Here is a 15,200-nt window from a genome sequence, read left to right on the forward strand (position 1 = left end):
TTTCGCTACTCTGAATTCAGGCTGTGGATCTTTCAGAGTCGTTTCGAACGCAAATAAACAATGACCAGTGAAGTACTTCCAGCTATTCGAAATGTATTTTCTTTAAAGCGACTTAGCCATGTCTAGTTCGTATGATAATAGAAGGAATTTAATACGATGATAGAGTTAATTGTGAAGAGAAGTAAGAGATGGATAGATAGATAGATAGATAGATAGATAGATAGATAGATAGATAGATAGATAGATAGAGAGGTAGATAGTTAAATAGTTAAAGGGGGAGAGAGAGAGAGAGAGAGAGAAAGAGAAGGAAAGAGAAACAGTTAAACAGAGAAGTGGAAGATCAATGCCCAAATGGTCGAATTCTGATCGTGCAATGGTGCGTATAGTAGCGCAGCGAAGCCTACATGAAACATGAAGCCTACATGGTACATGAAGAGAGATGGGGAGAAAGAGAGAGAGAGAGAGAGAGAGAGAGAGAACATACAGAGAGAGCAACTACATCATGAAGGTATTTCGAGGTGCGAATTCGGCTTGCCAATTAGCTCGTCCAAACCCGTAGAATGGGTGCCACGCGCTCTAGGAACCTTCCGACTGAAGCCTTCGTGCACCTGTGTGCTGATATGCTAATCAAATTCCACGGGAAGATCTCGCTCGAAATGTGCTACTGTCGAAACTATAGAGAACTTACAGTGTCCTTTCCTTTGATCGTTACCTTTCTTCCATCCTTTCCAATTATTTGAAAACACAAGAGTATTGTCGCTTTGATTTCAAATGGAGTATAGATATGATATAGTTCAACTTACGTATGCTTCAATATTTTACGAATCGTCCAAAACGACACAATCGACAATTTGATACGACAGCAGCAATGGAGCGATCGATTGAAAATTCACGGATGGAACAGTATGCCCGGTTCGGATATCGATGAACGTACTGGTGGTTAATGTGGTCGACGATAATAGATGACGTTCTCGGATGCGATATGATCGTCGAATGATCAAAATGGTAATGAAAAGCCGATATGTTGCATTGAAAAAGAACAATAAAACAGTAAGAATTTGGAACGAAATGAACATTTAAATTGTACAACTCGCACATGAGAAATTGAAATAATGTTAGTGACAGTAATAGCAGGAAGTCATGTTACGAACGTTGTACCATTCATCTCATCCAGGGAAATTAGCTTAAGCTTTCATCGAGAGTAGCTACCGCAGGTAACGTCTCGCTAAGCGGAAGCGAGATTTGAGCGGCAACGGTGCGTAATACAAATAGACGAGCTTTTCCAGTATTAGCATCCTACTTGACACGATGTTTGACTCGTTGCATACGCTCGCACGAGTATGTAAGTAGAACGCAAATGAAAATAAATTGTCGGCCCGCTCGAAAACACTGTCGAGTTAAGGGGGAAGAGATGTCAGTATCCGCCATAGTCGTCGCGTAGCTCATCTACCTCTTATCCCTCTACACTCCCTCTTTTCACTCTCACTCTAACTCTCTTTCTCTATCCCTCTTTTCAGACAGCAAAATTACTGGCCATGACGAATTTGGACTGCTATTTTCGAGCCGTTATCAAGGGTCCCTCGTGCATTACGTTACACCTAATAAGGATATGTTGCCGTGATACTAAACAAGCTACAAACGTGGGAAATATTTGTCAATTTTATAATCATTATCTATTTTTATCTTTGTGTTAAACTTTTTCGTCGGGTTTTTGATATTTTCAAATAAAATGGATAAATTCCTGCATTCGATAAAATCATTTATCAAACTCTTATTTAGATATTATTGATCGGCACAAGATCTTTGTACGAACAAGGTTGAAATGAAACGTCTTCCTTTCCTGACTTCGAAGGATTAAGATGTTAACAGAGGATTGTTTGTATTCGGAACAATTGAGAAATTTATCGCCTCGCACCTGCTAATTTCCTTTTGGATAATTTCTTTTTGATCTTTTTTTTTTTAACACGATTTCGATGCACTGCATTACTCTTTCGCACTTTAGAGCTTTGATCATGAATCCATTATTCATTCCGTTTACTCCATCCATATTCATCCATTAATTTTTATAGAAAACTCATGAATTTATCCATGGAAAAAACTTAAAGCGCTCTTTCACGATTATCTATCATAAATTATTAGATAATGAAATTGACATAAAAAAGAAAATTATATTATCTGGTTCATCTGCTATTACGACAAAACAATAATTTTAACATTTGACATTAATTATGATTTCATAATGTCGAATCGACAATTACGAAACTGAAAGGTCTTTGTTCTTCTGCATCTACCTGTTTTCTGAAACATGTTGCGGGCACGTTGAACCGGGTTACTCGTTGCATAATGATCACAGACGCAAATAAGAAAATATAACAATATATTTTTATGCTTTGTAGTCGTTTGTTGATTTTAAGCATGGCTCAGCTATTTTTGTTATTTACTTGGCAACACTAAATATATTCTATAGCATATGTATATCGATTCTATTCGTAATTATTGGTTATTTTCTATAGAAATAAGAGAGAAGAAATTATTTTGATTTCGCTACACGTCAGTTTATTTATTATACACATAATAAATTAAACGCGCAAAAAAGTATAACTAAATACGTAAAAATACAAATATAAATACCATAGAGAACCGATTAAAAATTTAGTTTCCATTTTATATGTGCGATCTTAGGCTTTTCTAAAAATAAGGAATCAATCGACCTCCTTTAAATGCAACAAGGAACGCAATTCCCCTTTTCGTGTGCACCACGTGTGCTTTGCGTTTCGTTTGGTAACATGAACGTTATAAAAGAAAGAAACAGAGAGAGAAAAAGAGAGAGAGAGAGAGAGAGAGAGAGAGAGAGAGAGAGAGAAAGAGAAAAATCCGAGTAATAATCGTAATTCGCATTCTATCAAGAATTTTGTAAAACGACAGAAAGAGATGAGAAAACTAGAGAAAACTCTCTCTCTCTCTCTCTCTCTCTCTCTCTCTCTCTCTCTCTCCCTCTCTTTCTTTTTCTCTCTCTTTCTCTCTCTCTATACTCCTCCCCTTCCCTCTCGCCATACTACCATTCTTTTTATTTTTCCAAAGAACCAGCATTCAACATTAATATCGATATTTTTCTGCGCACGGTGGTTTTTGATGGAAACAACTGAAAAGGAATAAATCTTTTCAATCGATTGGATCTAAAATTTTAATGGTTTCGCAAGTGTAAGCTTTCTAGTTCCTCACATTTGAATATAAAATGCGATCGATAGCCGATTATCTTTGAAATTCATATTGATTAAGTTAACGTTTTCAATGCCTGTGTATACAATTTGACAGTTTTAATTAACTCTATCGTCGATCTGTCGATAAAATATTTTTCAAACTGAAACAATCATCCACCTATTTTTGTTATGTTACTTTACTTCAAAAACAACATGTCAGTATACGATAATGGAATATGAGTATGCTTATCCGAAAGAAATAAAGATCTCTTATAGTCGATAAAAATATCTACTATTGAACTATTGTAGCCGATAGTAGTCCGTAATAAAATAAAGATAAGCGCGTGAAATCAAATATATAAATTCAACGATATCGCTACCCTCTTCCTATCTACTTGACTTATCGCTTATCGAATTCTCCGTTGACGTTCTGAGACAGGGAAAACGTTGATCAAATATTTCTCGGTAAAAAATTCAAGATAAGAAGAACAGCTCTCATTGCATCCGATTCATAGAAACATATTTGTAATCATCAAACGCATGAATTCCCTAATATCGTTAAACCGACCTACATAATTAAAAGATATATGAAATTAATTAATAAAAACTTTAGAAAATCGTTTGAAAAAGATTTTTCTTTTTTATATCTTTCGGTATGTAGTATAGCTATAGTTAATATAACTGGGATCAATATCACGAATATGAATATTTAGTATATGCGTAAATTTTATATTATCCTTGAACTACTTACGTAAAAGCCAAGCTCCAACAAATTCGTATCAAGATCCTTTATCTCGGTTGGCGTTCATAAGTCACGCTTTCAGTTTCAGGCCGCGTGTTCTGGAAAATAAACGATAGAAACTTGTTATACCAAATTCGTTCTCGACACGATATAGAAAATTCTAATCTAACGGATCCAGAACGCAAGAATGTCGTAACAGGTCAATTCGATTAATGACCGCTTTTCATGTAGATTTATGTAGAATTAATTTATTGTAAAAACTTTTGGAAAATATTTGAAAAGAAAAGAAAAAAAAAAAAAAAGAAAGAGAACTGCCGATTAAAAAAATATTATATTTGTAAAATTCTATGTCGAATGAATAATTAAAAGGAAAGAAGAAGAAATTGAATGGCAGGTCGTCTTATTTTATTTCCAATTCTCTGCTGAATTCCTTACATTACTTTGATAGATACACTTTCGCATCCTTATATAGTTACGAATATATTTTTTGGAGATACATGAAACGAACGTCGAAGGAAGACAAAAAATCTTACGAAACTACGGTTACGCCTTACTTTCTTTCTTTTTTTTTTTTCCTTCCTTCCCTCTTTCCTCCACTTTTTCTTTGCCACGTTCAATCTCTTTTGCCACGTTTAATCGCTGAGAAAGCCTCAAGAGATAAAACGATGGGACTAGCCGAGGTAGAAGAAGTAAGAAGAATAAGAAGAAATAAGAAGAGAAAAGTAGAAGGCGGATTGTACAAAGAACGACTTATATATTCCTTTCTCTCTCTCTCTCTCTCTTTCTCATTCCTTTGCCCGTCTAAAGAAATCTCTTAAATCCGGACCGATCTCTAAATCTAAGTAAATCGATTGCATAAGAAAAACAGATTAAAACTGACGAATGGAAAAATAGTATTGTCCATAAATTATGCTATTCTAATCTATTCATTAGTTATTTCATCACTCTTCCGTATTCGTTAATAGTATTTCATTATTATTTCATTGAAACCTTTTTCAAATATCTTCATCTTTTATTAATTTAAAAGAAAGTAATAATAATTAATGAATGATTACATAAATAGACTAATCAAATATTCCAAACTTCATCGAATAGCATAATATACATTATTGAATCTCAAATATTTAGCAATTATAATTATTGAAGTTATAATCATTAATATAATTATATTGAAATATATTGAATATATATATATATATATATATATATGTACTAATGGCATATTAAAAAGATATTGTATAAGTCAAGCTGATCAAAGAAAATCGAAATCGTTTAGTCGATGACGAGTACATAATTATATAGTAGTTCCTACGTAAGCATTTACTCGTCGCACGCGATTCATATAAATAGGTAGATGTTTCTATGCGACTACGTTTGTATATATGCGCACGTGCTCACGTGCTTTACCAATGCATACATATGTGTGTAGTCGATATACCAACTCTCAAGCAATCGAATACGAGAGGATAGCACGTCACGCGTATAGCATTCATGTTAGACATCTTCAGCGTTCACGGAACGTTTCACGAGCGTGACACGTTGATTGTCAGAGTCTCAATAGTATTATAAAGGATTCATGAACCTCTGACGAATGTTATAATACTATGGAATACAACTCGTATTGTATATGAAACGACTCACGTTTGTTATCCATGAAAATTACAAATCACGTTAGCGATTTTGAGAAAATTTTTAATAATATGATAACATAATGTTATGTTATCGTATATATTTATAATAATTACGAAATTTGATTTCTTTTCACGTAATTTTATTAATCGCCCGTTTAAATCGCTCTTGTTTCATTAATAACGCACCTTTTGTTCGAAAAATCCTTTTAACAAAAGCAACGTTTTAACGAGAGCATTTGTACGGAAAACGGAGACGTCTAATCTAACGGCATTAAAACGGAGTTGTAGAATGTCGAATTGTTCGTTAAACTAAACAACCGAACAAAAGGAACGTATTAATGAAGTTAAGAAGCGACTAACGGGTGAGAAGTTATATCGCGTACCTACATACAAGACATACAAAAACTTGGTCGAAAGCTTTGAATGTAAGCAATCTCTCACGTATGCTGCGTTCCGGGCTAATTCGCAAACTTTGACGAATGAGATTACATTCTGTACAAGCGTTTCTGAAAGAAATAAAAAAAAAAGTGAGTTATTAAAAAATCTAAAAATATAAGAGAGGAGTAGAAAAAATTTGCTAGCGGTACGAAAGAACATCCTGAAAATTATGATTCAAGGATCGATGAGTAAAAAAGATGATGCTCGAGTGAAAACAAAAACGGTAAAACTTGATAGACGTATGAATTTAAGCTGACGAACCGAACTAGGAAAGGGTAAAGTAGAATAGAAAAAAGAGAGGAAGCAAACAAACTGTCTAATTCTCTCATTAATTAACTTGCTCTATTGTGTTTACATGAAATCAAAACTTTTGCGAAAATGTGTACACAAAATGTGAGATTTCGAGATGAAGAGAGAAACTATACTATTTCAATTCGTCGTAAAATTCATAAAGTTACATTTGGCTTCTGTCTGTTGAGTAAAATTTAATAGTTCCTTTAATATTCCAAAAAGGTCTTCATCATACAGGATAACTTTTGTGACATCTCTTCGATTTCACAATGTTTAATCTCTCTTTCACCAAGGCCATGATTTTCAATAATAAAACCAAAACATTGGCAAATGATTTAAAATATCAGAGAGGAGGTATCATGAAGAGGAAAAATCCAATTTCGCTTGACAGACCAAATGTTGGAAAGTGTACCTACTCGTATTTTGGATCTCGTGCGCAACAAAAAAAAAAAAAAAATAATAAAAAAGGAAGGCGAAAATATTCTTGTCAACGAAATCAAATTTTATCAAAAAATACGTCTCTAGATAAAAATCAATATTTATACATTTTCAACTTTATCGATCTTGCGTTAGAAATTTTTTACAAAATTTAAATAAAATGAATAACCACGAAAGTATTCGATCGAAAATTGTCATCGAATATAACGATAACATATTAATGACTATGTATTTTTAATATTTTTTGTTTTTCCAATTCTCTGTATATATACATTTACCGAATTTCTCATGATTGGATGCAATTACGATTGAATTCATGAAGATACTAGAAAAAGAAAGAAATAAAAATAAAAAAAAATATTCCATTATATTCCTCTTCGTAAATACAGTGTCGATAAACAGAACGTGATATTTTTCTCTCTATTATGCTATGAAGTTGTCGTTCGCGATGAAAGCTAACTAAGTTTTATGAATATAAAAAAGAAAGAGAGAATGAGAGAGAGAGAGAGAGAGAGAGAGAGAGAGACATATGGAGAGGAAAATTTTTTTGTATAAATTTCTCAAACGTATGTACTGAAAAATGTCAAATTTAAAGCATCGCCAGTGTATATATGTATACTTAAACGAAGTTCCTCGCTCTTTCAAAAGCGTAGATACGTATGGTAAGTTCAGGCTTCTCAATCTTCGCCTTCCTCTTCTGCAAATCCTTGAAAATCAACAAGACATCAGACAGAAGAGATCGAGTGCATTTCATAGGGAGGAAAAACTCTGACGAGTACTTGACTAGTATTGATCGATGTTAGCTCGAACGATAAAAGTTCGTATTTGAATTTCGCTGCCTTGGTTCGATAAAGATAGAAAATCTTTCAATTTAAGGACGATCATGATTATAAAAAGAAAAAAAAAAATATATATATATATATATATATACATATAAGCCGTTAGTTTTGAAAGTGAGGCAAATCCATTTTGTGAAAAAAACTAGTTAAAGTTAATTGCAAATTAACATAAAATTTGTATTTTTATTTATAAAAACAAAAAAAAAAAAGAAAATAAAAAACAATGCTCTTGCCCCACTTTCAAAATCAACGGCTCATATATAAAAGTAAGTCAAAAATCTCCGAGTTATTTATGAATAATATTGAATAAGTAAGAAATAATAACAAATAAGTAATCCGAATTGGATCCTTTGTACAAGGATAGAAAATAAAATTTTCTCGAGTTATCGTCATTAAAGAATGATAATTCTATGAAGAAGGGGAAAGAAAAAAAAAAGTAATATTATTAAGAATCCAAAGAAAGGAAATAAAAAGATTCAGAGCACTGAGCTCGAATTTCGCAGCTAGTTAAATCACCGAAGAATCTTTCGTGGGAAAGCGATCATCGACACGGAAAAGGAAGTCTAAAATCTGATATGCCTCGAGAGTTCACCTACTAGTATGCAGACTACGTTTCTATTCTTGTGAGAGGTGCGCACTGACTCGATGCGGCGTATTCGCGAAAGCTTGCTATGGTGCACCAGTTTAACCGAAAAGCACCCGTCGAATCTTATTGAAACTTTTCGTTTGGCAAGAAACGTATCTTCGATTCGAAATTCAAAAGGATTCTCAAGTAAAATGGATGGCAAAAAGGACGAAGATCGACAATTTTTCAAGGATTCTCGTTAAAACTTTTCCAAATTGTTTATCGAAATAAATTGTTTGTCCAAATTGTTTATCGAGTAAAATGAATGAAATTTGTTATAAACTAACTCAGTACGGAAAGGGTATTTTATAGATAATATTTTTATAAAAAGGATATTTTATATACAGTAAATTATCGCTAATGTATGTGTCGTAGTGAGTACGCTTAAATAATAAATAGGCATGTATTGTGAACGACGTCGTGAGACGTAAATAGTAAATAGAATTCCAGTACGAATACATCGGCTATACAAGATAAAATGAGAAACTATGAGGGAAATAATCCGCATGAGTTTATATATAGCCTACTCAACTTCTACTCTTTCATTCCCATATACATATTTCTCTCATTTCTCCTCACGCCTTTTCGTTAAGCTGTTCAACGCATATCATTTTACAGAGTCTATTATTAAAGAGAGTATAATTATATCAAATTGTATTGTTTTTTATATAAAATATATGATATGAATTTTTAATTACATTGATAAAAAAAAAAAGAAACAATTACATTGTGTAAACTAAACTAACTTAATCTTATAATTGAGGATCTTCAATCATAATATATCAAGTCGTGGTTTTCAATATGTCTATTCCTTCATTTCTTACAATCAACTTCCCTGTACTTCATTTTCGATACTCGCGTCTTTTCTTTCTTCCGATTGCGTTTTCCATTGTCGTCATTCCGACGTATATTTCGGAAATATTCAGCAGAAAGTCATTTGATAATGGAAAAACTATACCGAGTTCGTCTTTGTCTTCTTGTTACCAGTCACGCATGCATACGTTCACTCACACTACGGACGCATCATGGCATAATTCTTTATCATAAGAAGAACAACGAATGGTCGATCCTCAAGGCAACAATTGATCAGAAAAAAAATATTGAAATTATTTTTCGTTTTATTCATTATATCGTCATTTATTTCGATAGATTCATTTTCCCACTTTCAACTTACGTTCCTATACCTTTCAATTCCGCAATTTAATAGAATTCCATGTACGTAGAATTTTTAAAAAGGAATTCGATTTATAAATAGAATAATAGGAATATTATCAAATAAATGTTCGCTCTCTTATTTTCGGTCTCCGCAAGGATGGAACGGATGATAGGTAGAAAAGAGAGAAAAGGATCGTCGTATAATCCGTAAGAGGAAGCAGGGTAGTCGGGATGAAATCTGGCGCTGTCAGAGAGGACATGTGCAGAAAATTCTCGCGAAGGAAACGAGCGAGTTTATAGATGAGTCCGTCGGTATTGGAAAACCTGAAGATTGAGTTTCAACGAGAATTTTCAACCTACCTTTTCTTCCCTTACCCAAAAAAGCAAGAGATGTTCTCTCTCCCTCTCTCTCTCTCTCTCTCTTTATCTCTTTCTCTCTCTCTCTTTATCTCTCTCTCTCTTTCTCTCTCTCTCTCCCTCACCTTTTCTCAATAGATTTATTTTTCATAAATAGAATACTTTTTGTCTCATTTATCTTTTTCACTAACGAATACAGTACTTTTAAATTAATTTTTTTTATCCTTTCAAACATATAAATTATAGATTTCCATCGGCAAATTCTTTCAACTATTTTCGATAAAATAATATTAGATATAATAGAATAATAAGAACATATCGGAAGAATCGTGACACTTTTCTTTTAATATTGAACGGAAAATAATAGAAAGAAATGGTCTATGGTAAAAGTAAAACGTGGGTAAAGAGGGCTGTTCGCGCGACAGCACTTAATCCGATAATTTATTTCCGGTCAACGAGCTTATGCTGCTCTTGTGTGCCACGAGATTTTCGTCGTTTGCTTTCAAGCTCAAAAGACGACGTAACTCGCTCTTTCCCTCTCTTTCTCCCCCCCCTCTCACTCTCTCTCTCTCTCTCTTTCTGTCTCTCTCTACTCTCTATGCTTCGTCGAGATAGGCAAAGACGAAAGCCAGACGCTTCCAACTGCCGAAGCCGTCGTTTCGAATACCAAACGGCCTCATTCAAAGTCAAAGGTATAGGAGACGCTGTAAGAAGATCGATGAAAATGATTGAACTGTCTTTAAGTACAACAAGGTTAAAAATGATCGAATAACGAGGCGAAAAAAATTCTCTCGATACAAGTTAAACAATTCAAAAGATAAATGAAAATAGTTAAGACAATATTGAAGTTCTTACTTATTTGACAAAGGAGTATCAATAAAACAATAAATTCTTTCTGAATATATTTCCAAGAATTATTTCATTTCAATTTTGACACCTGGAAAGATTTTCTCTCGTTATTTTTTCATACGAATGCATCATAAGTTGATAACGTCGCTTTTAAACCTTATGACGAATTTATCGTTCAGACCTATACAAACTTCAAAGTGTATTTGGGTATCTCGAGAAGCAGGAGTTCCTGTCTACTAAGAGGATAGATAGAGATAAAGATAGAGAGAGAGAAAGAGAGAGAGGAGAGGGGGAAAGAGAGACAGACGAAGGAGATGAGGAGGCGAGAGGAGATGAGCATTTCAAAAGCCCATCAGGTTAATCCAGCTTGGCGGCGATCCAAAGGTAATCATGCCCAAACAACTTGATTCGGGTGCTAACGCCCTGAGATTCTTGCGCTCGGATAGATCGAAGATGCTGTGTAACTAGAAACCTCTCTGCCAATCGTCTTTCTTGCGAAACAAAGGATAATTTTTACGATTTCACGTCGTTGTTCGCAATGGATGAAAATGGGAAGTTGAAGTCTTCTGTTTCTTCCTTCTCTCTCTCTTTCTCTCTCTCTCTCTCTCTCTCCCTCCCTCTCTCTCTCTCTCTCTCCTTCCTTTCTCCTTTGAACGTCGACTCTCAGAATATACGTACGGATCTACTTTAGTAGTCTGTGGCTCTGGGGGAGAATTAATTAGAACGAAGATCACACAGCCAAAGATGACCCAACCGTACCAATGAGCGAATACGGAAGAATCCCGAGACTCACCGGAATTTCACAGTTGTCTCATTAACGAACGGAGATCGTTTCTCAAGTTACAGCCGAAGAACGAATTCCGTTCGGTAAAGGAAGTTTAGATAAACGTTCGACGGAAGAGCGCACGGAATTATTGATTATTATAAGAAAATACGATCAAGGATGCTATCTTTAACAATAAATAGAATAAATGAACTATAAATATATCATTCGTCATGAATCAAGGATTATAAAATAAATTTATTAAACGTTAAATCTTTGTACGTTTAATATCTTAATACGTAAACCGAAATAAATAATAAAACATGAATAAATATACACGCTTATTATTTAATATTAATAATTATATAATGTTAATATAAATTATACGAGTTACTTCTTTCACGTGCCGATGCATCTTTGTTTTCATAAAAACGAAAAAAAAAAAAAGAAAGGAAAGAAAGAAAGGAAGAAAGAAAGAAAGAAGAAGGAAAAATTTATGCGATGATAAGAACGTGGAAATGTTGTCGCGAAACAGACCACGACACAATTTTAATGACCGGCAACCGGCATCCTAGAAAAGCGAGCATGCTTTGAAGTTCCACCTTTACCAGTCCACTATTTCTTCGCTCGCATCGTCTTTTCTCCTCGTATTTTGAGATTGTCAAAGAAAAAGACGGAGAAAAATACAGCAACAAACATCTCTACCCCTTCGCATTTTAAGAAAACCCGACCGTTTGACCCAGGTCAGGGGGTTGGACCTTCTAGATTTATCAGAGAAAAAGCTTTACTTTATCAACAGCTGAGAAGATCAGATCCCATATTTCTTTTTCAACTACAGATCCTCTTCTTCAGTCTCTCTTCTTTCCCAAACAACTCTTTATTACAATCATCGCAATGATTATCACTATACACTGTTGAAAGAATGGATAAAATTTTGTTAAATTTATCTTTACCCATTGATTAGATTTATGCTCATTTATAAATTATTATGATACGTGCAGAACTTTTGAACAATTTTTCATTTTTATCAAGTTACAGCAATCGTACACTTTTCCCAATGCCGATTGCATGAAATTCTGCTTAAAAGGAAGTTCCAAAATGTATTTTGCTTCCGAAACGCCATGTACTTTGTTCAGATATTCTATCGATCCGAGATTAAAAAGTAAAAGTACTTGGATCTGTATTTTCTATCCTGGTTCTATACCTTCTTTTATTATCTCTCTTTCTTTCACACGAATACGAGTAAGTATACACACGCACATACACAGACAGATATTCAGATTCTCTTTGGGCAGGATCGATTTAAAAAAAGAAAAGAAGTATCCTTTGTAAATATAAGGCGAAATTTCGTTTCTACGGACGTCTTTAAATCGTTAAAAATTCTTCTTCTCTGAGAAACACTAGAAGACGTCGTCTTTTTCATTCGATCGCAATCCGATAGAACGGAAACGTTTGACTTTCATGCGTTTCTTTAGAGTATTCCCTGTCAAAATTCACAACCAATGGCAAAGGAAATAGGAAGTACAATCGGGACACATTTTAAATTTACAATCGAGGTGTAAATTATAAACGAGCTACGTATAAAAAGAAAAAAGAAAAAAAGGAAAAGGAAAGGAAGCAAGAATTGTTGATTTATTTTCATGATGCATTACATCTCTACGAAACAGGCTCGTAATTTCACAAATGCCGAGAAATAATAATTGCGAGATCGTTCCTCGGATACATACATACATAGATACATATTTACCTAACTGCATACATACAAACAAATTCTAACGATTAATTACCCCGATGAATTAAACGACGCGAAGAATAAACATCCGCGTCCTAAATATTATTTTTTTCTCCGTTATACCCATCTCTCCCTCTCTCTCTCTCCATATATATATATATATATATATATATATATATATATATATGAAATATATATATATGAAATAATAAAAATGCGGGAAAGTATCTAGATACTCGATATTCACTCTCCTCCATTATCCATAAATTTACTCGGCAACAGTTTCCCCTTTCCTCATGTTTACCAAATGTGCTAAAAGTTTGCTCACTGCAGCACTGCGAAATCGACCAAACTCGGGTCCTCATTAGTGTAGACCACATTCCGAATGCACTATTCTAGGTGTAGGTATATATATCGAACTCTTCAATTTCTAGAATTTTATTGGCTGACAGAAATAATGTCAATGCAAACAAAATGTGGAGAGGTTGAACGGTCGAAATATCTTGATGACCATGATTCATCGATCTTTTTTGACGTATATATTCGAAGAGTTCAAAAACCCCGTGGAACACTTCGAATAAAATGAAATGGAGAAAAAAAAGAAGCAAGAGAAAAAAAATGAAAAATAGATAACACAAATAAAGTAATAAAGAAAAATGCGAAGTAGAGATACGTCTTTCGTTTCGATCTTCCTTTGTATGTAATATTGTGTGTATATATATGCATGTATGTATATGTGTGTGTATGTGTGTGTGTATGTGTGTGTATATATATATATATGTATATGCTCTATTCACGATAAATGTCATCGTAAAAAGCTACGCGTGAGCATTCTCGAAGCGACCTATACTTCGCGACGATGGGGTTCGACTTGACGATGCTTTCTCATAAAACTTATCTTTTCGCTTAAATTATTCGCGGAGTAAAAGAGCGACCCTGTAAAGGAGGGTAAGAGACATAGAATAAGAAGAAGAAGAGTGAGTGAGAGAGAGAGAGAGAAATAGTGAGAGAGGAGGGAGAGAGAGAAAGAGAGAGAGAGAGATAAGATGGTCGGTAGTGAAGATGAGAAGAACGAAAAAAAGGTTGAATAAAGTGAGTTTGAAGGTGTCTTCGAAGCTCCGCGCGTAAAACTTCAGTTTCATCTTTTTCCACACGTAGTAGCGTAAAGAGTTTCATTCGTAAGGCAAAGAGCTTTGATCTACGAACCGGAATTAAGTATCGAATGGGTCGTAGAATGTTGCGACTGCTCGTCTTCGTACATTTTTTAACTTCTCAGTAAAGAAATAGAAAGAGAAAAAGACGATGAGAAAAGGCTGAGAGGGACGTTAGTAAAAGGCAAAGGAATTCAAGCAGTCGTTCGTTCGACAAAGAGAAGGATGGAAAAAGATTGAGAGAGAGAGAGAGAGAGAGAGAGAGACAGAGTAGAAAAGACATTTTGAAAGTCTCGAAAAGCAAAAAACATGGCGTCCTGCGTACATACTCATTGGAAAAACTTTTACATTCCGGGTGTGTACCGCAAACCAACTGCCGAAGGTAAACCGCAATAATTCGCGAGTGTCCCATACCAAAGAACTTTTTCATGCTTGCACACAAAAGTATCCCAAGGCCATTACACTTTTATATAGTGTAAAATGACTCCGTTAAAGACACATTATGTTACTTGCAATTGAACTTATATCTTACTCATTTATCTTTCTCATCGAATGAAACAAATCTCTATTAATTTCGATTTTCACGAAAATATCTTATTGCCTGTTTTTCAGTTTCAGTTAATTTTTATCTAAAATTTAATATCCGCGATAAAAATAAACTCCATTCACATTTATTGACATTAAAAATTCTATAGAATTCACACCTCTCTTCGTTAATGTCTAAAATACGACACTTCGTTCTTGGAAAAGTAGGTCTTCTCGAACAAACCAGGAAGAGAAGAAGAGAGGAGTGTCTCCGATAATAATCTTCGTCCACATCCTGTCAGGTCCAAGACGATCTCCGTGCAATTTGCTCTAACTGTAGAAAGGATAGAAACCGGAAAGAAAACTCGCTTGAACGTTAGTGAAAGAAAGAGAGAGAGGGAGAGAGAGAGAGAGAGAGAGAGAGAATAAATGAAAGGGAGAGAGAGAGAGAGAGAGAGAGAGAG

General features: G+C 34.2%; 1 protein-coding gene across 13 annotated transcripts in view; it reads right to left on the reverse strand.

Annotated features, from left to right (window-relative positions):
- Positions 1-15,200, reverse strand: part of LOC124957665 — a 241,037-nt gene that overhangs the window by 170,095 nt on the left and 55,742 nt on the right. For 12 of the 13 annotated variants that reach the window (XR_007103702.1, XR_007103703.1, XM_047514785.1 and 9 more), the window contains one exon: positions 3,952-4,040. The gene's annotated coding sequence lies outside the window, so the exon portion shown is untranslated. Of the gene's footprint in view, positions 1-3,951; positions 4,041-14,915; positions 15,071-15,200 lie in introns of those variants that run through there. The other variant, XM_047514782.1, reaches the window with a different exon arrangement.

Source organism: Vespa velutina, chromosome 2 (genome assembly GCF_912470025.1).
Source record: "Vespa velutina chromosome 2, iVesVel2.1, whole genome shotgun sequence".
Classification (NCBI taxonomy): Eukaryota; Metazoa; Arthropoda; class Insecta; order Hymenoptera; family Vespidae; genus Vespa; species Vespa velutina.